Source organism: Chroicocephalus ridibundus, chromosome 15, assembly GCF_963924245.1.
Source record: "Chroicocephalus ridibundus chromosome 15, bChrRid1.1, whole genome shotgun sequence".
Taxonomy (NCBI): domain Eukaryota; kingdom Metazoa; phylum Chordata; class Aves; order Charadriiformes; family Laridae; genus Chroicocephalus; species Chroicocephalus ridibundus.
In genome coordinates this window covers 4,785,645-4,811,611 of record NC_086298.1, presented here as the reverse complement: position 1 = coordinate 4,811,611, position 25,967 = coordinate 4,785,645, and the positions used below count along the sequence as shown (strand labels likewise).

General features: G+C 44.1%; 1 long non-coding RNA gene across 1 annotated transcript in view; it reads right to left on the bottom strand.

The window, feature by feature from the left end:
* The window catches only part of LOC134523884 (uncharacterized), a 112,237-nt gene that overhangs the window by 76,586 nt on the left and 9,684 nt on the right, over positions 1-25,967 (bottom strand). The window contains exon 4 of the long non-coding RNA XR_010073435.1: positions 25,107-25,252. This is a non-coding gene — a long non-coding RNA (uncharacterized LOC134523884). The remainder of the gene's footprint in view (positions 1-25,106; positions 25,253-25,967) is intronic.

Below are 25,967 nucleotides of genomic sequence, written 5' to 3'. Positions count from 1 at the left end.
TTTAGCACAGAAGGGGTCTGATCCCCATGTCAAATAGTCTGAGCGATAACATACACATTCATTCCCATACTCACACACACGTAAGTGGCCTTTTCCTATCACGTAATTTTGCAGAAGAACAAGTTCCATCAGTTTCTAATCTGTTGAGTAAGTTATTTCAGAATTGTCAAGTAGGTTATTTCTCACCTCTTTCTCTGAATAAAGATTACTTGGGAGGGAGAATGAATTATACAGAAAATTGTCGGACTTTTTATATCTGACTCAGGAAAACAGTTGAGATTTTTATATTTCTCATTCAATTAAAATTTTAGAGATTATTTGTTACTTAAAATATTTTATTTCAATTGTGTTGCAATGCTACATTTTGATAGGAAAATGCTCCATTTTGGTTACATTGAAGTAGCATAATATATTAAAAAACACTGGCCATAGATATTTGTATGTATTGTGGTGTGAACTGTCATAATAAATGCAGTTGGCACTTTTTATTTCATCAAAATAGTGAAGTGACAGCAAAACAAAATCTAAATTATTTGTTTCAACTATTCCCAGCTGGAACTATCATTGAAACAGACTCATTCCAGCAAAATATTTTGGTTTTGACAAAACCACAATTTTTGGAACACATACTATTTTCTCAAGACAGTTTTGGTGCCTTCCACCCTGTTTCTCTAATACAGGCCATGGTCTGAGCTCTGATTAAAAGACAGCGGGGTCAAATCCATGGTTTTATTAGCTTCAGTTAAAGCGAGACTGCTACAATGCAGGCTGGCAGTATCAACCTCCACGAGATTCTGCTCCACGGGATGAGGACCCTCGAGGAACTCCCCCATGACTTAATTCTTGCAGACCTTATTGCTTTTCCCATTGGAAAAATGTGGTTCATCAAATTAACAGTGGGACTTCTAGAGCCAGCAACAGCCTGGTAGACTAATTAGTCATCTGAAACATGTGAGACGCAACCAGCATGAGGAATGCAAATACGTCCAGCTGTGGAGATGGTTCACCACCGGGCAGCAAACGGGTAAAGTTCACATCTCTCCACAAAGCAATTCACCATCTTCCCACTTCATTAGAATGAAAACAAGCCCCAAACCTTGAGATCTGGGGTGTGGGGAGGAGCAAGAGAAAGCTCTTTTCTTGTTTTCCCACCAGCCTTATTTCAAACCAAGGCCCTTCTTGTCCTGCGCAGATGCCTGCAACGTCTTGCACAGAACTGCCTTATCGCCATGCTCCTGAGAGTCAACCACCGAAAAGGGGATTAAGTTCCCAACTAGAGGACCCTTCTCAAGGCATCTCTCACCACCACAGCCACTTAGTGCCTGTAAGGCACATGGACCCTGCAGCCTTGCTTGCTGTGTAGACATCTAGGCTGGAATCTCTTAGGTATGAGTAGAGGGGTATATATGCTTGACTCACAACAGATGCATTCACCGTGTTTCTTTTGTACATCCAAATAGTCCCACTTGCACAGAAGTGGGCTGCAAAGGTTTAAAATCAGGATGCAAGAGATGGTGCCTAGAGAAGCTTCTCTCAGGCAAGCATTTGCTGTCCTTGGCTTGCCTGGAGCAGTCACACGTACATTGTACGTACTGAGATAACTGGGGTCGTGCTGCAATTACATGACATTAACAGGCTGCTCCCGCTGCAGCCTACCACTGCAGGACCAGGTCTAATCCAGTGCTGATTTACACCTCATCAATTAATGGTTATATTGCAGTCCGGAGAAGCCAAGCGTGATACCTCCGCTAAGCAGAGCCAGGAACCACTAGAATTCACACCTTTTCTAGGTAACACACTGTGACTTGCTGTCCTACCGATGTCTGCTGGTTGGTTTGGTTACATGCAACAAGAAAAGAAGGGCTATTCACTTCCCATCCCCTCCTCAGTATCTCCATTAAACACAGGGACACCAGCAGAATCCAGAAAAATAAGTAATATCCGCACACCTGAAAGGCTACAGACTGCCACTGCTGCTTAGCTTTCAAGCAGTCCGTCTCCACGCCCCTAGAGCTGTTTGTTTTAAGCAAGGGAGAGCAGGGAGCTATCAGGAGAAAATGGCCTTTGCAGTAAAACCTTCTCACTATTTGCTATTAAAGCCTCATCTGCAGACTGAAAGCGAGGGGCTGGTGGATAAAGGGAGTGAGCGCACACATCCATTTTGCCTCTCCCTGCTGAAGAGTCAGGAGCGAGAAGGCAGTTAAAGCCGTTTTCCACCTCTGTTATAGCCCTTCTGCTCCTGGGTATGCCCTGCAGGCAGCATGGAGAGCAAGCCCCGCCTGAGACAATAACTCTGGGGCTTTTAGCTCCAGCCCTGACATCCAGCACAGGACCTCCCATGGTGCCTCACCTCCAGTTTTCCTCTGGACTGCTTTTTTCTCTGCTTTCTCCTCCCTCCCAGTCCACTGTTTTGCCTTTTCCCCCATCTCCTCCCTCCCGGTCACTGCTTCGCCCCATGGGCTGCGCAGCGCAGGGGACCGACCTCAGGCAGTTCTGCAGGGCAGGCAGAGCCCTCCACATCTCCCCACGGCACAGGCTACCTCCAACACCGTCCTCCCCGCCGAGGAAAGGCAGCCACGGAGTGTTTTATGGCTCTCCCACAACCTTCATCTCGCAGAAGTGGCCTTTTACCTCGGGCTGTAGCAGCTCTTGGATTTAGACTGAGAGGTCTGCGAGTTCAGTCCCCAGCGCTGATGACTCACACGGAGCCATCACGTTATAAATCCTGGTGAACTTTTGAACGCGGAGCTGTTTGTAAACTGCAAAGCAGCTCAGCCAGCCCGGGGCTCACACCAAACACGGGCAGCTTGTGAGGAGCACGACAGCACCAGGACTGGAGAAGTCCTTGGAAAGCGGGGATGCGCTGCCTGTACGTCTCTCTCCCATGTTTCTGCTGCAGCAACACCAACTGATGCTTTCCCTGTCCTCTGTAGCCACAAACCAGAGCCAATTCCTTTCCTTGCTAACTGCTACCCACACCATTGCCCCAGAGAAGGGCTACAAAGATGATGAGGGGACTGGAACACCTCTCTTATGGAGAAAGGCTGAGGGATTTGGGGCTCTTCAGGCTGGAAAAAAGACGCCTGAGGGGGGATCTTATCAACACTTATAAATAGTGAAAGGGGGGGTGTCAGGAGGATGGGGCCAGGCTCTTTTCAGTGGTGCCCAGGGACAGGACAAGGGGTAACGGGCACAAACTTGAGCATAGGAAGTTCCACCTAAACATGAGGAGGCACTTCTTTGCTGTGAGGGTGGCAGAGCCCTGGCACAGGCTGCCCAGAGAGGTGGGGGAGTCTCCGTCTCTGGAGACATTCCAACCCTGCCTGGACGCGTTCCTGTGCCACCTGCTCTGGGTGACTCTGCTCTGGCAGGGGGTTGGAGGAGATGATCTCCAGAGGTCCCTTCCAACCCTACCATTCTGTGAGATGGTGGCTACGACAAATGCACAGCAAATGGAAACATTACACGTGCACAAGGACAGCCAAGACCCCACGGAAGAATATCAAAGAGTGAGGCAGAGGAGTGAAAAACAGGAGGAGAAAGAGAGAAGACTGGAAATGAATGCTTCTCTTGTCTCAGTGTCCCCATGGTGATATGAAAAGTCATTAAACACCTCAACAGACTTGCACAGTAAACAGGACCAGCTAATGGGACACAGGCATTGGCACTTTATCTCTTAGCTCTCTTTGGATTCAGAGCAATGAAGGTTACACATTCTCACGGCATCCTCCTGTGTTTTTAATATTCTCCTATCAGCAAGATAAAATGCTCCTCACTCCTTTCCTTGAAAATTTCTTATTGGAAAAAAAGTACAAAAAAAGAGTACCTTGCTCTCATTGCCTGGGGAATTTCAAAGCCAGAGTTGTTGGGTTTTTTTCTCCCTGCCCCCCCACCTTGAGAAGACAAGTTGCAAAACAAACTGTTTCACTACACGTCCTTGGCCTGGACTCCCTGCAAAAAGCCAACACAAGAGGAACAAGGCTCAACAGGAGAAAAACTTCTCTGAAAACCCACAAAGCGATTCCCTCCAGGGCCTTCTACGAGCAACGGCAGGGGACAGGACTGGAGTAGGGAGTGGAATTAGACAGAAAAAGGCTTCGCCATAGAATGTTGTTGTAAATAACGACAACGATGATCATATTTTTTTCATTAGAAGTCACCAAGAGCAATCACAGGTGAACCTCTGCTGTGCTACATCCTGTACAAAACTCACTCAGCATCTAAATGGAACAAAATCCCACTTAGAAAAATGAACGTGTAAATACCCACTGAGAGGGAAGAGCCTCCCGTTGGGAACTTGGCAGAAAGGGCTGGAGGACCCGAGTCCAGCAGCACAGACCTCTAAGGTCAGGGTATACACACTTCTTTCTGTGAGAGAAACCAGATATAAACCTTCCCCAGATCCTTCAGAAAGCAAATACAATGTCATTTCCCCCCCCGCAATACTCCAGAAATGACACACACTCTGGAAATCTCTAGTCCACTGTGTCCTTACCCTTTTTGCTTACAAATCTCCTAATTAAGCTAGTATTATTTTTCAACGCAGATTTTGGGACAATTCCTTCTTATATTCTCCCTTTGTACCAGTAGAAAGCCACCTCTAACGCTCTTCCTGGTGAGGGGACCTTTGAATCATGGGGGTATATTTTTTCGTTGCTATACTATATGAACCAGGCTAGATTAGAGCAACTTGTGGAAGGCTTGTTTGCAGATGATTGAGAAAGCTGGCATCACTTCCATGACTTCTCTTTGCCTTGAAAGCAGGGTTCATCCCAAGTATAAAACCATGAATATTTTACCCCAAAGTGCAGCCGCTGCTGGAAGCACTTCAGCATTCATTTCTATCCCTGTCCTTGAGCATGGAAATGATTGTCAAGCTGGGATGACTGGCCGGTGAGCAAGGTCTGAGGACTACCCTGCTCCAGAGCTGCCACCTGCTCATCTGCAACACACCTGAGCACACCTGCCTTCAGGGAATAGCACAGACCCACAAAGTGGATATTTCGAACCTCATTCTTTCTCACTGCTTGTTTTAATGCCGCTTTTTAAGCCAATTTTGTCAGCAGAGAAATAATTTTATCTCCAAGGATGTATATCAGCTCTGCCTTCAACGCAGCTGTCCCTCAGCTGCCCAGAAAGCTGACTCCGAGCGAGTTCTGCTTCCATTCCCTACCAAGGACAATGGAGGTTTAGAAGACGCTGATGGTCCTTGACCAGCAGTATTAAGACACTAAATTACGCTGACATGGCCCATAAATCGCTAAATGAGGGACTCCCAGACAGCGATGTGGCGTGAGCCGAATGACTACGAGGGCTGCCCGTTTGCCAGGGCGCAGGCTGGAAAACTCAGCAGCCGATGGACGCACAGAGTGCCTCGCACGGCACCGAGCCACCCTTGTGCCGGGAGAAGAAAAGACTCTTTATCTCAGGGCTTTGTCATCGCGGTGGAAATGTCCCAGTTGCGCAGGACTTAGGAGGCTTCGTTCTATTTTCACGGTAATGCTGGCTGTTATTTACATAAGTTGGGTAAAGGACAACTCTCTGGGTAGATAGAGAGAGAGACAGTCTCCACCTCTAAAAATAGAACGAAAAGAATGAAATGACTATTTCTGAAGAGGGGGGGAAAAGCCTTTAATCTGCTTAAGATTGTGCCACCTGCCCACTAGCAGGCAGGAAAACATTATTTGGATATTTCTATTTTATTTGGATTTATACATAAGTTGATAAAAAGACCTGAGGCAGCACGGGTAACATTTCCCAGCCTGAAAGGGAATGAGAACAGGGTCTTAATTTCCAGGACGATGCCGCCTGGGTCTTGCACTTGAAGATGAGACAGAACCCACCTTGGCTAAAATCCCAGGGACTGAACTCGAAGCGATGGAGTTCAGAGTCCAAAGAGCTATAATGTGAGCTAAGAAACAAGCTGTTCTAGCTGGGAGTTACCCATAATTTCATAACTTCTGGGGCTGTGTGAATAATAGGCCACTAACTGACCTTTATGAATTTCCTCCTTAATTGATATCAGCAAAGTAAAAACTAAATGTTAAGGTGACATGGACAAATGGGCTCTGCTTGCTATAAAAGCATGCTGTGCTCCGAGAATGGCACGCTCAAGAACCTTTTGTCTTCAAGGAAAGCAACTTTAGAAAAAGTTACTTTCAAATAAAGGAAAGCGCAGTGTCTTCTCCTTCCAGTAACTTATCGGCGTCTTATCTTTTGATGCTAGAATGCGGCAATAAAGAGGATTTCTGCTATCCCAGGGGTTTAAGGCATCTATAGCTGATCAGATGGCTAGGAGTTTCAGTGATGACATGGTACTGGGTGAACATAAATCACTATTTACACCCAATAGTTCAATAATCCTTCGCATCATGCACAGCACTTCACGCTCTATTCAGTCTGCTAAGAAATCAAGTGAGTTAAACTTTATTTTTTAGGATCTCTTATTTGCTGTCCGTCGTGGCTAGAGAATAACCTGGGGAAATAAAAGACAAATTTTGCTTTCTCTGACCTGTCCAATTGGCATCTTGTTTATACTTATAATAGCCACACCTCCCAGGCCCTGCTCAGGATTGAGACTTTTTTTTTTTTTTTTAATAAAACAGATGCTATAAACAGTCCCTTTGCCAGGATTTCACAATCAAAGCAAAGACCTAAGGAAGGGGGAAAACCCCAAGACATAAGCAAAGCAATCATGCTTGCTTCCTCCCTGCCAGGCTTTCGGATGAAGTTTCTATGCTTTACCTGTATTTTAGGCTGGTAAATGACCCAAACATAAGCGTAAAGAGACAATACGCAATCTCAGTGACAGTCAAGTCATGCTTCCTCCATCAGAGGTATGCAAAATTCAGCTGATCTCTACTGCTTTCTTGTGGGGAATTGTTTTGTTTCATAGTGTTTAAACTGAAGCAGATAACTTCCCCCGCCTCTCCCCCTCCCCAGCCAAGATTGAAAATAGTATGGGAAAGATGTCCAGATAGCTGATAGAGTCTGGCATCATTTACTCTGGATATAGAGTGTGAGGAGGAATAAAAATGCAGACTCGACAGTTTCAGAAAAGTACCAGCACAGCAAGAAAGGCAGGCGGACAGATTGCTTGGATAGACTCCTTTTTAGTAACAAGATCTATAGCAGCACAGGCTTTCTGTTTGTTGTATGGTTTTAAGAAGGATGTATTTCTGCTACAGGATTAAATAAAAAAAAAAAAAAAAAGAATATTTTGCTTTCCCTAATTCTCCGCTCCCCTCTATCTGCGGAGGGTTGTGTTAGGCTTGAGTAAAAGAAGAAAGATTATTTTTATGCTCCAATTTCAGAAAGCAGCTTTCAGTTTGGAAACAGCTGCTAATAACTTCAAGACCTGTGTGGGAAGAAGATTTTTGCCGTGGGAGGAGGGAGCTGATCCGGGTCGCAGAAGCTGCTGGCTCCGTTCCACCCTGCCATGCATTCACCATGCAACCTTGAATAAGTCTTAATTTGAGCATTTGCATTTCTCCACCTGTGAAACCCAGACGATGATCAGATTGCCTATTTTCACTGCTGTTTGTTCGTAAGGACACAAACTGCCATGCTGGACTGCGGATGCTCTAACCTGGCTTCACACTTCTTGGCAGCGAAAACCCCAAACTTCTGAGATGCCAAGATCCTCATCCAGAGAAAATATCAAAAAATCCAGCTCGAGGTGGACGTGTCCTCCTGCTGGGTCCTGGGCCAGGTTGTCTCACCAACAGAAATTTTACATCTCTCTTTTCAGCCTATGAAATGCACTGCTGAACCTTTTCTTTATTCATGGGAGTATCTAGCCTTGCTACAAGTCCAAATGTCTGGTAGCTTGACCCAGACACCATGTTGTTCTTTTCTACCCTTCTGTTGAAGTATTCCAGGATCTTACGTGGAAACGTGGAGGCTAGAACCATCTCACAAATCCTCAGCTTTAAAGACCATTTGACACCGCAGTACCCAGCTCCACTCCCATTATTAAAACCACAAAATTCTTTTTTTATCCTCCCATTCCAGCTGCACCCCACAATATAGTGTGGCAAGCAATTTAGCACTGCTTGATGGGGTAGAAGGGAGGAAGAAAAGGGAAAGAAAAAGGCAAGAGCATAATCAGTTCCATGTTGGTGTGTGTGACTGGGTATGAAGCAGAAAGTTTTCCCGAGTTGCTAGCAAGAACACCTGCAGTCACTGCATTCAGCCTGCCCTTCAAGTTCTATACGCCAGAGCAGAATATTTTATCTTTCAAGACCATGGACAACACACATGATCTCAAATAGTAACTGTCCTTCCTTTTATACATCCCTCAAAATAATCTGATTTATCCTAGATAGCTCCTTCCATAGGATGTATCTCATGCTGACTCTCACATTCTCTTTTGAAGGCAAAAAAAAAAAAATCACATTACACCTGTTATGAAATATTCCTTTGATCTAAGGGAAATCATGAGCAATTTGTGTGTGACATTTACTAACTAATGTGCTGAGGGAATATTACTCCTAGAAAAAACACTATTTTCTGGTAGTTTCAATACACTGAATAATGCTATGCCAGTGATGATTCATCTGGAAAAGGTAACTATTTCAGCATGATGAGCAATATTAATAACAACACATTATAGATAGTGCTTCTCGAGCAGACAGATCCTAAAGCCCACTGCAAACCTTTTATATAAGGACCACTTCAGTCATTCAGTGAATTGCGGGCACCTGTGAATAAAACAAGAACCCCATTTCTGCACCAGCCACAATACACAGCATACAGCAGAAGGGAAAAGGAAAGAGTGATTTGAGTTGAAATATTAGTAGAAGTGGGAGAAATGAATAAAACAAATGGCCCAGGCTGAAATCTGACATTGAGTATGATGCTCTTGCAGCCTTAAAAAAAAGTGTATTGGATCATTAATCGTCCAAAGTGGTCAACATAGGGTTTGTCAAGGCAGAGAAGAAACAGGGCTGAGCAGTGATGAATGCAAAGAGTTTTCTATTGAAGTTGCTTGTCACAGACAGCCCTTGCTCTCCTGGCTCCCAAGACGGCTATCACAACCTGCTGTGCATGAGTCACTGGAGCTCCCCAAGCCCTGGCTTGGACCCCACAGCCACAGAGCAGACTCAAAACCACCTTACACCAGTCAGCATCTCACCTGCAAGGACATGTTAACCCCTACCATGCTGTCACACAGTAAGTACTACCCCAAGGGTGGAAAAAAAAAAAAAAACCCAAACCAAAAAAACAAAACCACAAAACATCTACTTCCCCCTCCCTTGCCTGCAGTCCCCTTTGGGACCCTCTCCTAAACACTGACCCATCTCACCCTTGTTCTGAGACCTGACAACAGGACAGTCTGTGGGGTCTGCAGGAAATATAAACACGGTGTAATTTTTAATTATCACTTGCTTAAACGTTAAGTTATATATATATATTCCATAGTGACATCATTGATGACACTCCAGGCATTTCAAGATCCCTAGCAACTATACTCCAATACCAAAACACCCAACAAAAATCTGCTGAAAATGGAGAGAACATGTGAATGTATTAATCTATTGTGTAGAGATTAAAAATACGGACGCAATCCTTACCTAGGTTAATGATTTAAGCTTTGATTCAGAAAAGTGCTTATTCACATGCTTAGCATTCAGACAAGCACTGATACACTCCCTTTGGGGCTTGGCTACGCAACGGAGAAATTCTCCCCCCTTCTCCTTCCCCCCCAGACTTTGGGAAGCCAAACATCCTGTGCTCCCATGCTTGTAATCCTTCTGAATTCAGCAGCTGCTTCTTCACTAATTGGATGATCCACCCCCGAGGTGGATTCAGTTCGTTCTGGAATAAGGTGGTGCAGACAGCTGAATTCACACCACCATGGGAACACTTCCACAGGACTCCCACATTTCCACATCACCCAAAGTCCTACCTCCTTTCCAGAGTGCCTTCTATAGCCCCAGGGCTACATCAAGTAGATCTTATCTCTGTGCTTTAGACCGCAGGTCATAGCCAACACCACCGTGTCACCATGTTTTCTGAGGGAATATATTCAGAACCAAAGATCTTGCTTTTATAGGGTTGCAGAAGAATGTGATATTCCTGCTTTGTGCACCATGGTAATGCACAGGCTTAGATGAGTTGAAGTCTGTGCTCTGGGCAAGTCACTTCATTTGCCTTATTCTGTACAATGGGGCAGTAGTAACATAGCATCATAGCATGTGTTGGGTTGGAAGGGACCTCTAAAGGCCATCTAGTCCAACCCCCCTGCAGTCAGCAGGGACATCTTCAACTAGATCAGGTCGCTCAGAGCCTCATCCAGCCTGGCCTTGGATGTCTCCAGGGATGGGGCCTCCACCCCCTCTCTGGGCAACCTGGGCCAGTGTCTCACCACCCTCACTGTAAAGAACTTCTTCCTCATGTCTCATCTAAACCTGCCCTGCTCTAGTTTAAACCATTGCCCCTCGTCCTGTCGCTACATGCCCTTGCAACATGTCCTTTCTCACAGTGGCTTTAAAAAAATATATAAGAATTCAAGTCCATTAGTTGCTCAGTGCAATAATTACATCTTCGAAGAGGTATAACTCCAAGCATAATGGGATCTACACTCAGCTCTGATCTTCAGCTTGCTAACACGATACTGATCCCTAGCAACAACCCCAGACAGCTGATGCTACATTCTGTTTATCCTACCCAAAGCAATCCAAAGGCAAGCTCTTTTTTCAGGCACAGGATGGTTTCAGAAGACTGTTAGGCTGGTTTTGCCCCTCACCCACAAAGTTCACTCTCAAATCTTGTTTGCTTTTGGTTCTCTAATAGGAACCCTGAGTTTATTTTCCCATTCCTTACCCCCCAAGGAGCCCTTCACTTTGCGTGCTTCGCATTGCTTCCCTTCCATGGGCTGCTGTACCCTCCGAGGAGTTGTTATGCTGAACATGTGTTGTAGTTCTACTTTTGTATGTTAATTGATACACTTTTTAATTTTACTTTTGCATATTATTTGAATTTGTTTCATTGTAAATTAGATTCTAAAAAGCCCCTCTAAACAATTGCTGCTTGCCAGCAGATCTCTCAAACAAGCAAAACCTCCTTCAGAGGAAATGCTGATGAAATTCAGTCTTGCATCTGAATCACCGCTGCAATGCAAAAATCCCACCTTTAAGAACGAAGGAGGGAGGGGGGAGCCTCCGTTAATATAAATGCCTAATTTCCACTGACATTTACAGGGGTTATGATAGCTTCACGGAAGCAAAATACAACCCAAAGGATTATACTTAAAATATCCGCACAGCCCCACCTGATGTTTTCTAGTGCTTAAACATTTATAAAAGGCAGTTTTCTTAATACTGAAAATGAACTCAGGGGAAAGCAGGAAACGATTCAAAAAGGTTTGCTTTCAAAGTTATTTCTTCACACTGGTTCATACGAGGAATGCTAAAATACACGGGATTAATTGTCCTAATCAAACTAGCATCTTATATAATCATCTGCCAGCCTTCATTTTTTTTTCCAAATATTTTAAATAAACTTGGAACTTGTAAAAACTAAATACAGGACTGGTTGAAATGAAAATTCTACATTTTGTTAACTGTAACCTCAACAAAAAAAAAAAGGTAAAATTAACTATTTCAAGAGCCACCATTCCTACAAAACAGTCTTGGACTGAAGTGCAGAGTCGGGTCTGTGGTAGGCTGTACCCCAAGCTGGAATACAGAGCCAGCCTTCTGGGGTAGGCTGAAGCTGGTGCCTAGCCACAAGTCAGCTCTGCTAAAACTCCTCAAAAACATAATGCATGCACACTGGATACATGAAGTCACAGCTGGTAGTGAGCCGCTTTCTGGATGACAGATTAATTCAATCTGAATACGGGAACGGGGGAGAAAATTGCTCAAAAAGGAACACAAGCAGCAAAATTTCCAATTCAGCTTTCCTATTGGAGTCGCAACAATATTAAACATGTAAAAGGATGAAGCTTCCCTCAAAACATGTCCTTCACTTCCTTAATGGATCCTGTGCACTCTGCAGGGAGCAGCGGCAGAGGCAAGCTCTAGCCAAGAGGGCTGCCTTCCAGCAGACCTAGCAAAGGCACTGATTTACTCTGACAAGTACTAAAATAAAAACAGGGAAAGAACAAACTTTGTGATTAACAGTTATTTTCCTTCGCTTCTTCACTGTGTCTTCCTCCTGCATTGCTGTATTCAAGATCTCAGACAAGGGAGATGGAGAAATTGTCCTCAGTGCTATTCCTTACCCTTAGTTTTCCACTTCAATTTTATTTTAAAGTTCATTGGAAATCAAAGTCAGTGGAGCTTGAAGGAGATGAGGTTAAACTAGAAAACATTTTGAAATCTAAGAAACAAAAACTTGTCTGGGTACCAAAGTGTTTTATCAGCTTCACATACCAAGTCCCCCATGAAGCCAGCTGAGCTGTGTCACTTGCTTTATTCTAGCTAAAGATCGACCATATAATCCAATGCTTTGACTCCCAATAAGACAGATGCTGGAGAGAAACTCTCGAAATTCTCTACGTAGGTACTGGATGCAGTAAATTCAAGAAAAGAACAACTGGTTGAGTGATCGTTGAACTCAATTTGTGTCTGAAAGCAGATTTTCCAAAAAAACAGAGGGTTTGGCTTACTTGTCTGCAGTGAGCCGCGGTAAATCTGAACCTGGGAGCAGCTCCGTGGTGGCAGGTCAGGCTGGGCTTCAGTCTGGGAGTGAAGAACTTGGGACCCCTTGGTGCTCATCGATGGGCTACATTGTTTGCAGATGCAATTAGACTTTATTCTCTGACAGCCTGTTGGCAGCCAGCCTAGTCCTGTAAATCTGACTTAAATCTTCAGCCCCACGTACCATTTTCAGGTCTTGTTCTCTCTCAGATGGAAGAGTAACTTGAACGATTTCCAGCAGCCATGTCATTAAGAGACAACTGGCTTTTCCTCAGCCATTTTTCCTTGATCTCCTTTTTTCTCCCATTTGTAAAAATATTATGTCTGGGCACACTCAGATTTGCAACAGCTCAAAGCTAGCTGCAAAGGACAAAGTAGTGAGTTTAAGATTTTATATACTGCAGGACCGTGTTTTCTCTGTATAAATATTAGATTATCACAACAAAGAGACTCCCTGGGATTCAGCAGTCATACCGACCAGAGCTTAGGACAGAAAAAGGGATGACAAAGCAAACAGGAGCAGAAACTCTTCCAGAGCCATGCTTACTAACCAACTTCCTTCCCCTCAGAGGCAGCTGATCCAATAGATTGTTTCCTTTGCTTTTCACCTCCAAGATCAATAGGCAAGCCTTAACTAGGTCATGAATGAGATACCAGGAAAAGAAAACCGCTTTCTAAGGAATATTTTTCCCCCCTCAGGAAGTAATTGGCAATTACTCTGCCAAAGAACCTAAAGAGGACAAGCATCATCACAGGTTTATCAGTCATTTTGACTGGGTAAGGAATAGAAGACTAACTTAGTTTCTTTTCCTTTTAATTGTACTTTTCCCTAAATCTATTTTTAAGTGACCATTGCAGACAAATCCAAAACAGTTCTTTTCATCCACCTGAACTTCAAATCAGACACATACTTCCTTTTCAAGAGACTTACGTAGCAGCAACAGAAGTGTTCCTCCGAGGTCTCCAGGCAAGGATCTTCGCCAGCATCATTAGGTTGTCCAGAGCACATGGTCATTTCCACACTCCTGTTCTGCTTTTACTATCAATAGAGCAAAACAGACTACTGACTTTCTCCAGGTGTTCATACATAAATAGAACAAGAACCTTCTATCAGGCAGAGAGGTAGCTGCAAGCGTGGAGAGATAAGAGTTTGTCTCTCCCTAGGTAACGTTTTCAGTATTGGTTTTCTCTGTTTGTTCACGTAAAACAGATAGCCTCCCCCAATTTTTGCTATTTGCTAAACACTTTCTCTGTTACCATGTTCCACATCCATGCTTTTTTTCATACGATCAATACATCACAAATCGATTCTTCCCCATGGACACCACAAACATCCCAATTAAGCCATTATTGTCTCGTCCTTCATTAACTTCTCAAATGTCTCCAGACAAAACTACTGAAACTGCAGACAGTTTCTACTGCAAACTTCTTGGCAATGTGAAATGATGAATGTGATGAAATAACCTAATAAAAAAGCCTTTTTCCTTTTGCTCTGCCACATAGGATATGGCCCAACATGGTGACAGAACACAAGTGCCAAACAGCAGAGGTTAACCCTGAAGCAGACGCATCTCGCGACCGAGCCAAACACGCTGCTGCTTCCTGGAAACCCACCCTCTACCTTCCAGCCATGCTGGGCTGGAGACTACTTCCATCTGGATTGGGCAGTAAGTAGAAGCCCTTCCATTAATTTTGAATGATGCATTTCTATCTTCGGCTATGAATAAAACAGATCAATGACACCAGCATGTTTTATTGGGCCTCCTGTGCAATGAATTGGTAGTGAGACAGCCAGGGAGATGGAGTCGACATGCAGATGAGATTTGTAAGTGAGGACATATTGATTATTTCCATCTCAGTTCAGGCAGTAATTCCACACAACGCCTCTTCCCCTGTTTCAGCTCATTATTTATGCCATAAAAACACTATCTCAATGATAATAACAGGCTTCATTTACAAGCCAGAGCATAAAGCATCGATGCTTAAGATTTCAGGAAGTGGGTTAAAGGAAGTGAGAGAGATTTAACAAGTCCTGGAGATGCACAAAACTGCTGAGGCTGATCTTGTGGCTTTTTATGCCCTCAGAAAGGAAGATTGAGAACAGGTGTTAGATTACCAGGCTTTTTATTAATAACTCAAGGCTTGTATGAGGGCTGATTGATAGCACAGTCAGCGCTTTCCCAGTGAATAAAGCTCTCCTCACTTTGTGCCATCAGGAGACTGTCTCGTCTCAAAGAGAAAGCATCAGGCACGCTCCTGATCTCTCAAAGGCAGAAAGCAGATCCAGCACGAAGAGAAGATTCCCCAGGAGACTCTTCACTGGAGAAGATCCCATGTGATCTCTGCAGCACAGCTAGGGTTTATGGCTGTATTTTGTCCCCAGAGGTCTTTTTTTCCATTCATTAGAACCATCACCAGTGAGCTACTAACCAGAATGACTTCTCCAGCAACAGCCTCATCCTCCAGACCATCCTAGGAAATTCTTCCACCAGGATGGGTCTGCGATAACATCTATGCTTCAGCCTATGGAAGAGAACATCGCTCCACACTTCCACACATGAAACAAGAAAAAAAATATTTTAGGAGATACAAGTATTTATTCTAATTGTTTCAGCACATCTGTCCTTTGCAGCTGTGTTAAAATAGCAATAGCATCAACCTCAACCTGCTTCCCAAATAGCCAAAGGGCAGCTGTGGTTAACAGCCTGTAGGAAAAGTCTCATGCCTTCAGTTCTCTCCCTTAATTGCTAGGAAATGGTCCTTGAGCATTAAAACATGTCTGATACTTCTATGTTTAAATCTCTATAGAGCTATCATGTGCAGAAAAAGAACAGAGCTGGGTACCCAGCCAGATAGCCCAAAAGCCTTTGTTAAGCTGTAGTTAAGGTTGCGCATATGTCAGATAAGTCAAGAGAAAAGGAACAGCAGAAAATCCTCTTAAGGCAAGAAATTGTTCACTAAAGCAAGATCTATTAAAATACAGAAATAGAGTTAAGATGTTCCAAACACTCCTCAACCACTGCCATCTCCACACCCAGGCAAAACATTTTATAAATGCTGTTGCACAGCACAGAAGTTCTAGTGCTCTGCAGAGCATGGGGGTCTGTTTCCATCTCTGCTGCGTCAGTTATGAGCCTTTAAGTGCTTAATGAACCTAGGTAAGAGTAGCAGGGCTAAAATATTTATAGATACAGGACTAAGCTGAATGCACATGAGCTATTAGAACAATACCAGAAGACATTATTTGCAGAAAGTCACTGCCCAAGTTCTCCCATATTCCAAGACAAAGCATAATATCTAGCAGCATCAGCACATTACTGGACAGTATGTGTATGTATTCAAATTCTTAATGGATTTATGCTTCTGATAAGACTTTATGAAGCCTTCTTCCTAAATACATCAAGGGATGCCCTTTTAACCTGGCTGTTTCTAATTAGGAGCGCCAAGGGAGTCCCTAGATGCTCTCGGAGCTCTAAGTTGTCCTTACACATGACTTTAGGACTAAGATTCAGCTCGGATGTTCTTGAAACTTTACCAACCTCGGTAGTCCCAGCACAACCCAGGAAACTGCAGCACTGGAGGAAGACTTTCCTTAAAAATATTTAAAGCAATATAGGAGAAAAGCATCCCCTAACATAAGCTGCTGCTTTGCTCAGGGCAAACTCTGACAGCAGAGGCCAGCCATAGCTAAAGGGAAAGGGATGGCTTTGTCACTTTTCAGGCACGAGTGACAACCCTTGTAATGAAGTAAAGATAAAAGCTGTCCCAGAACTTGTCTAGGAATCAGAGATGAGTCCAATCCCAAGTATTCAAGAGGCAAATCTCACATTTCCCCAAAGTCAGGAAAGTAGGTAGAAATATATTATTGATGAAGCCATGCTGAAACTGCAGCAGGTTATAAATGCAGGTGGTCTTATTTAAAACCTTTGTGAAGATAAGGGATAGGAGGAAGGAAACTGAGAAATGCTAGGTTTTATTGTGCCTGTGCTAGTCACCTGGGGACACAACCTTGCCTCTTCCGAGTCCACAAAGTTAATAGGAAACAAAGGCCCACAGCATCTTTGCCCTTCCCTGGTCTCTAAAACATCTCAGGGCAGCAAGGCTCTTCAGGACATGTCACCAAACACAGCGCTAGGCAGGATGCTGTAATTATTCGGCTTCTGTGAATTTTTAAATATGAAACCTGTGTGCATGTTATTACAGTACATCAGCTGGAAATCTGCCATCCACAAAGGCCAAGCACAGCTATGAGCTGAATTATGAGTGAGAGCAACTGAAAGGAACACCTCCCTGTCAGCTTCTTCACTTACTGCAGGCTTATGCAAATTGACCAAATAAAAGGCAGCAGTACTGACCCCAGTCACAGAATAAATCCATCTTCTACGAGTAAGGAGGGGGAGGCGAGCGAATGATCTGGACTAGGGAGGAGGTGTGCAGCTTGTAGAGAAGCATACACAGCACAGCATGTCCTGAGAAACCCTCCCCTGTCCACACCAAGCTTTTCTGATTCATTAAAACCTCCCAATCTGCATCATGTTTAACTTTTGTGAACTTCACTGCAAACAGTGGTGAGCGGGAACACCTCTCTGGGGAAAGGCACGGAGTCAGCAGAAAGGATAAAGCTTTTACAGCTCTACCAATGGACATTCCCTTCTCCAAGGAAGGAGCTGGGAGTGAAGAGACTCACAAAAGGGAAAGAAGAGAAGGGGAAAATGGAGGCATAATAATGACTATTTACCCTTCTAAGCCATCATCACTACCCACCGGACCACACTGCTGCTACCATGCTGTCCCGGTTCCCTGCTTGTCCACAAATGCAGAACCTTCTTTGAGATCTTCCCTTTCTCCCTGTGCACAGACTTGGGGAGTGAGAGATGACATTCATAAAGGCTCCAGGGAAGAAAAGTGGCAATTGTGATTTTGATGTCATTTGTGACATCTTTGCTACCTTCCAGCAGCTGCCAAGGTGCAACTTCTCCAGTAATTATTGGAGCCTGCCTTTTTGATTAGGCTATATTTAACAGCTTGTCAAGGACACACAGGCCTTGGGACGGGTGGTTTTGTGTGCTGCAGTACACAGCTGATTATGATTAATACACACCTACTAAATACATGAGCAATACAAGGACAAGTCAGGGGTCTTCTTTGGCTTCCTCTGTTCCATACCAGAAGAGTTGCCTCCTGCTTTAAGAAATAAACTTGTATTGCTCTTCTCACCTTTTTAAACAGTAGTGTAGCAGCTCTTCTCCTTCCTCCTACCTCTATCTTCCCTTTTGAAAATAAAGCTCTTAGCCAGTCTTATACAGGAGCTACAGGTTCTCCTCTGGCCTCTGATCTCAGCCAAATCACTGAATTAAAGATAAATATCCAGTTTGCAAAGCAGGTAGCCAAACCAGAGCGCTCCTCCATTCCCAAAGGGATTCCACGGAGTGACAGTTAGCACAGTATTTGTAGCCTGCTTTGTTGTTACCCACTGGCACATCCAGCCTCAATTAGACAAGTACAAGTCAGCACATTAGCTGCCACAGTGCTTCTTTTATTTTGGTTCTCTCCTATCTGCAATCACAGCGCAACACCGCAAATTTCTGGGTGCAAATTTATCCTGCAGCAGTCCCACCGGATTCTGTTAGTTTGGGCCTGCCCTAATTAGCCTGTGTGCAATCATCTTCGTTTCCACACCATCTAGAACAAGCAACAGAGGTCACTCAGCACTGGGCTTTGCTTTCCTGCATTTTAAGCAACAGATGATTAACTTCTTCGTTGCTGCATAATATTTGCTTTGCTTAATGCTTTAAAAGTGCGTTGCGAGTATTTCTACCAGAATCAGACTCTTACAGCACACTGCATGCAGGCACGTTACGTAAAATGAAACCCCTGTGTACACAGGCTGCTTCTCCATATAAAGATACAGGATTTTTGAAGAATAAAAAAAGTCCACATCCTACCGTACCCGAGTCTCCAAGGTTAACAATCCTCCAAGAGGCTCGGGCTCATATGCAACAAATCAGAACATTTTGGTAGGTGCCAATAAATTTTTACTCCCAGTCATCACAGACTCCCTCGATACTTGCCTTTTTTTTTTTTTTTTTTTTTTTTACATTAAATACTCATATCTGTAAACTGCTACTCAGTCTGGCCCTTATCACCGCAGAAGAAAAGGAAGCCTGGTATCTGCTGCCGGCTGGGCTTCGCACACCTCCTCTCTTGAAAGCCGAGCAAACTTTTCTTCACCTTATTTCTATGCAGCGGTGTCAAAGGGGCTTCTGCTCAGAATGACAAACCAGTCCACAAATCACTTGGGAATCTTCTACACTCAATTTGCTCCAGCTCTGCCTGGCAAACAAGAGACAGGAGGCACATATACATTACTACTGATTAGTCCGTGTCTCCAGTATCAGCAGCCATGCACACGGGCTGACCGTAACTTTAAATATTGATAACCAAACTCATATATCATAGGCCTGGGAGAGTGACAGTTTCAGTGCATAACAGCAAAGGCTTTCTACAATAATCAAATACTCAATAATTCATGAAAATATATCCCCCCAAATCAAATTGGAAGCTATTTTGTGCAATATATTATTTAAAATTCAATATTATAATGCACACAACTTCTGCTGCTACCACGGAGGACCATTTCAAAATGTGATTATGTGCGGACTCTATTTAAAAGTGACAATTTTGGTTTTCATTTGTTTAACAGCTTAAATGGAAGAGCTCAACTGGAACTAAGTCGTCTGACAATGAAACCAAAGCCGACATAAGCAACTTTGCAAACTTCATGACAACTAAAAAAAAACAACTCTGAATCTTCCTCATTGGTAACACAGATGAATTCCCCACTCACACCTTTACATTTTTTTCCAATGCTTAGTGAAAGGAAATATTCTGCAAAACTGTCTGACAAACACTTTCAGTTCTCCTAGTCTGTCACCCCGGGCTGGTCAAATAGCGAGGAAAAAAAAAAATAAATGTATTTACTTGCATTCCAGGGACTTTTGCATAGAAAACAACTTTGGCTTTGTATCTGTTTATTCCTGTTGGAAAACCCATTTGTGCGAGGGAAGGTTGTCTGGTGTAAAGTGCCAAGAGAAGAGGTTTTTGCCCTTGTAAACAGAACTCACTGGAGCATAAAATACAATCAAGATTTGTGACAAAATTCGTCCCAGGCAGACGTCGCTGCTCAGCGGCAGCGGGGAGCAGGGTGAAATGGCACCGGGTGATTGAGGGGACCAATCTCGCCCAGCGATGGCAGAGGGAAGCTCAGCAGCGAGGAGCCGGGGCAGCCGTGGCTGCAGAGACCTGACTCCCAGCGCGCGGACCAGCTTCGCAGGACAAAACTACTTTGTGAAGAGGAAAATCTCAGCCTGTTTATGAACTGTTCACAAGTCTGCAAGAGTTCGGTGTCAAACAGTTGCCAGCTCCTCAGTTTGAATGCCGGTCTTGCCTTGTATGCCTACTGCAGATTAAATTTATTTTGTTCTCACAAACACTGGTTTCTAATGAAAGCAAAATTGAGGGAACACTCAAATTATTAACCTGTAAGGAAAAACATTAAAAAGTGCTATCTTGAATTTTCCTGTCTTCTGCTTTTTACTGACTCCCTCCCACTCATTTGGCCACCTTCGATATTTGATATCCTTTTGCCTATTTTATCCCTTTTACTCTGCAGTCCCAAACCAGAACAAAGTCAAGCCTGAGTCCAAATTCTGCCTCCTTTCCACAGCTGAAAGGAGCTGTGCCTCCATCGGTGACAGAAAAGCAAACTTGGCAAGGTCCTTTCACTGCTGCTTGGGAAAAAGGCCTGAAGTCCTAGGGCAAAGCTGGTGCCCATGAGGACACAACCTGCTGTTCAGACGCTATGTCTTGGTTCAGGCTCTGCTCCCATCCCTCAATTTTGAAAAATTTCTAAGTTAATGTGTATCAGTATCTCAAATGAGGGCACTGCTCTCATGCACAGCACAGTAAGAGCCAAACTGCTGTCCTACAACCTGTCCTGCCAGACACTGCTTCCCTATAGTTAGCAGTTTCCTACACTCCACATGCCATTAGAAATCAAGAATTTAAAATGCTTTTGGCTCAGCCTTTTGTTTCTTTACGCACCCACCCTCTTCAGAGGTTCTCAGCCTTGTATCACAGACGCAGGCATCATGTTAATGCCCAGCAGCGAATGGAAAAGGCACAGAGGGGTCATAACACTCACTTAAAGGACTATTTTCAGAGCAGTTAAACACACTTACTATGTTAAGATGAAAGATTAAGAGGTGATACCACGACAGTGAATGAAGATTCATAATAGGAAAATATCAGGTATGAAAGAACTCCTTTGGCAGAGAAAAGCAAAACAGAAACGGTGACTTGAGCTTAAAACCTCAAATTGCCAACAAAAATAAGTCATTTTTAAAGATGTGAATCACCATTTGTTTAGGAATAAGAGATGAGATATTCAGTATTCTGATCTCCCTGTGGATGCTTTGACAGCAGCAGTGACTTAATAGGGGGAAGGCAGAGGGGAAAACACACTCTTGTAAAATGATATTACAAGTCTGAGTCATATTTTGGAGGTTAGAGTGGTTCACTTGAACGTGCAGGCAGTGTGGTTTTTTTAGGAATGAACCCCCAGATTGCCATGCTCTGACCAACAGCTGCCTCTGGGTTTGCCATGTGAACTACTAGCTGAATTCCCTGCCATCAAGCTTTCTAAATGATCCGAATTATGGCAACAAACCCATGCCTCAAGTGCCATAACCACGAGCATGTCTCACGCAACTGTCCATTGCAACAGGACTCTGCAAAGATACATGTGTGGTTAGAAACAGGAGAATGAGTGACTTTTCCGCAGAGTTCTTAAGACCTAGGAAATGGCAATAGATAAATATGGAAAGGAATTCATAATCTTGGTCTTTATAGCAAAGTCCACAAACCACAGATATAAAGAAAGGGCTGTAGATATGGCAGCACACTTGCAAGTCTCCTGTGCCAACCAAGCTGAAACGACTGGGAAGAGACAGTTGATTTGGGTACCAACATCACCCTAGATGACACTGTCAGTGCGGGCGAGTGAAGGGCTTTGCCTCTGAAGGGCTGGCCCCAAACCTGAAACGGGCTTCTCTTGGAGAAAACAGACTCTGCGAAGTCACCATGTGGGATGTTGAAATTCTTCAGCGTGTGATATGGCACTCCAGTATATATGCAGGCATTCACACATGGCTGCATCTCACTTTTAAATGTCTCTCAAGAGTTGTACATTAAACAGAAGAAGGATTTTTCCAGGAACTAACACAGTTGGCAGCCTTTTGTCTCTATTTTTTAAAGTAATTTATGAAAGAAGAAAAGTAGCAGAGTCAATTTACAAAAGGCTGCAGTCTGGACTTTGATAGATGAGCAGATCTACTAACAAAACCTCTCACTTTTCACTGAGCACTCCATCTTCTTATCTGTTAATCCTGGTGAGGAAACAATAAGGAAGGCAGGCAGCTGAACAGAGGAAAGACCTGGGTAATGTTTAAACCAGTGAATAATCAACCAAAAGATCAACCTCCCTGCTTTTTCCAGATCCAAGCAGGTAATCAGCTAAATATTCCCCCTTCCATTTTGCTCCCCTTTCAGGAGGGGCCAGGTAAGATGACAGTGATTCACACTACAACATGTTAAAAAAGTCCTATATAATTCCTTGAATAATGGCCTTATGGCTCTGAAGGAGTGGTCCCTCTTTGATGATCTAGGACATTGTACTGAGGAGTAATAACAGTTCCAGCAGCGGCATCAAGGAGATGATAGCAAATAACACCACTTTTCCCAGCTGGTTTATGTAGACCTGCTCTCAGGCAACATGTAGGTTTGCTTCTGAGGATGTTACTTGAGTAGAGTTATATCTGTGTTGAATCCTGACAAGAATATGTCAGCCATGAGCACACTGTAAACCAGAACTTCAAAGCATCAAAATTAGTTAGGGAAAATGCCCTTTCGCTTCCAGAAATATACTGCGGAAGCCTAGGCACTTCCACTGAAAATTTTGTGGAGTATTTCAGGTGAAGCCTGGGATAGGATAATGCCCATTGGTCCATGCGGAGAAGAACAGTCCTTTCAGTGCTACCTACTCACGTGCCACTCTGGAAGCGATGCCCACAGTCCCAGCTCCATCAGGACTTCTTGCCTTGCTGCATCCTCAGTGGAGCTCCCACCCACCACACAACTAGACACCCTCACACTGATCTCTCACACGACATTTTTAAACACACTTCTTATTTCTCTGCTAAGTTTAAATCCAAAAGTAACTTCCAAGCCTCAGCATTTTTTGTTCAGTGAATTTCTTGAGTTGTGACAAGTGCTATAGGAGGAAGCAACACTTCTGTGCTTCATCTGTTCCCGTCCCTCACATACAGCCTTCCTCTCCTAAACTGAAATTTGTAACCCATTAGTCTTTAATGCAGGAAAAAAACCAAATGGGTAGAGACTTGAAAGGAAACAGAAACCAAGTGAAAAAGAATAATTACATTCTCCTGATTTCAGGCAGGTTTACTGCAAGTTCTGCTGGAGTTCCTCACAAGCACTACTAGCACCAACAGACACATAACAAGCAAAACTATATATTTAATTGGAAAAAGAATCTGCTTGATAAGGGCCTCGTGTATTTCTGTAGCAAAACCGTGGGCATTTTCCTTGTCCAGTAAATCCATTATATCACCACACTAAGACAGAAGATTCTTATGCAAGACAGGGTGAAAGCAATTTTAAGAAAAAAGAGGAGTTCCTCAAGCAAAACATGCAATGCAAACTAGGATTAAAAGAAAGCAATCACTCAAGTATCAAATGAGCACAGTTCTGCTCTGCTGTCACTGTGACTCTGCTTCCTAAGCTCAGATCTGCAGATCTCATTCATTTTTTTTTCCCTAAAGTCCCAGCTCCTGGAGTCTCATGATGACACAAGAATCACCTGTCAAATCAAGCTTCACCCTCTCAGGGAGGAAAAGCTTGGAAAAAAAACCCCAAAATCATTACGGCTTAAAAACTAGGCTATAAAATCAAGGATTTTTGAGCCTGCCCTAAAAAATGTTGCCTCCCTCCTGCTCTGAATCATAGAGGCAAGTGAATGTCCAGGGCTGTTGCGCTACTGCATTACAGTGGCCAGACAGTCCCTGCTCCTTCCCCAAATCCTACCTGAGCTCTAGGATCTGCAGCGCAGCTTCCCCTCTTCCTTGCTCTGCACTGCATCATTACACCGAGCTCCCTGCATTCCCTCCCCCGTCTCTGCACAACTCCTCTGCACTGCAGCATTACCACAAACCAGCATTACCAGAGACCCCCTTTTTCCCCAGCTCTTTTCCCTGCTCTCCCCGGCTCCGCAGCCCTCGGGCAGAAGCATCGCAGCTCTGCCACCCAGCCCGGTGCTGCAGCGGCTCAGGAGCCTCCTCGGGCTCCCACCTCCCTGCTCAAGGGTTCAGCTTTTTTACTGCATCATCACGGAAATCCTTGGGCTCTGCCGCCTCCCTCCAGTGCTCTGTGGCACAGCCCAACTCTGGAGCACCAAGCCTCCCCTTTTCTTCTCTGCTCTTTCCATTCAACACCAGGCTGCAACACTGCTGAAGCATCCTACAGCTTTATTTTGACCATCTTTATACTCTTTCATCCATACCTGTGGTGTTACACGGACTCCCCTCCTACCCCAATATACCTCTCATCCTCAGCCAGACCCTGCTTTGCAGTCCCATAATAAGCTTTACCCCTCCCTGCACCACTTGAGCACAGCTTTATAATCTCTGTATTTGCGCAGAAGTCCACATTCGCTGCTCGGGGACAGTATCAGAGCACACTTGGCAAGTACAGATTGTTTAGAGAGTCATCCTGGATTTACTAAAGGGAGGTCATGCCTAACAAACTTGATTAATTTCTTTGAGGAGGTGACAATGACAAGGGACAGGGTGAAGAAGTAAAGCATAATTCAATTGGACTTCAAGAGCCTTTTGATACAGTACCACATAAAAGGCTAATTTATAAGGTTAATAGGTAAACTTCTTTTTTTTTAATTTGCCTGCAAAGAAAGCAGGAGGCAAAGAAAACAGTGGCTGATCACAGGAAGGGCAAAAGGAAATTATCACAGGAACTTTGGGTGTTTGTGCTCTCACATCACTGTCTTGCAGGCACTTTTCTTCCAGTACCTTCTAAGGAGCTGTACTTGAGTCACTGCAGAAGCTACTCATTTTGATGACCGAACAGGCTACGCATGGTGAAGGTTCAATGTTACATCCTTATTGTGCCTCTAAAGGACATCTAGCATAACAAATTTACAGTTGCACTTGATGGTGCTGAATACAGGTACCACTTGAGATGAACTGGTGGTGTTACAAGCACATGATGCCAGCCAGATATGCAGAGAATGTTAAACAGAAAGCCAAGAAGGAAGAAAAAGCAAGACCCAAAAGTCAGAATCCAGCCTTAGGTCTACCAAGGCAATCATACCTTTTTTGTTGTACCACAGGAGAGAGGTTGCTGCTGCCATCAGCTGTCTTGCTCCAAGTGCTATCAGAGGTTGATGACCACAACAGCAGAGCAGTTCCCCTGCCTTCACCTGCAGTCCATGTTCTTCTTGGACATTAAAAGATCATCTGAAAGATTAAAATTACCCTGCAGATTCAGAAACTGCCATAGAAGAGGGAGGTACTTCTCCCTTTTGACATGGTTTAGCTAGAGGTGGCTACAAGACCTCTGAAGGTCCCTCCATGGAGCCCCGCACCACCTTCCAGCTTCCTCACGAACCAGGGAACTACAGCCTGACCACTACTCTCTACTGCCAGCACAGTCAGTGTTTCCCTCTTTTTCCCAGAAAAAAGCACATCTGTTTTCAGTAAATGCTGTAAATTAGTTAATGTTTGTAAAGTGCTCTGATCATGTGAAGTGCTATATAATTACTACATATTATCAATATAATTTGGCTAGATTGTGCCACAGCCGCCTCCTCTCTTCATTACAGTTCTGAGAGAGTTTTCTTAAACACCGGCTCTTTGGGGCAGGGACCTTGCGTGCCATCCGTCTCACAACAATTTTGACCTTTCCTGAAGAGCCCCAGAAAATAAACAAACCATGGCACTGAAGCACATCTCTGGCATCACGCACCTACCCACATTTCTATCTGGAAGCAGACTGATCGATGCCTCCCAAGGAGGAGGAGCTGCTCTTTGGGATGTTATCACCTCCCAAAGGAAGGGTTTGCGCTCCACAACTTAATAACCCAAAGAACACATAACAGATATTAAAAGTATCCCAACTCTTAGGAAAAGTAACAGACTCTACTAGCAATGGGCTCAGAACAGAGACTAGTAA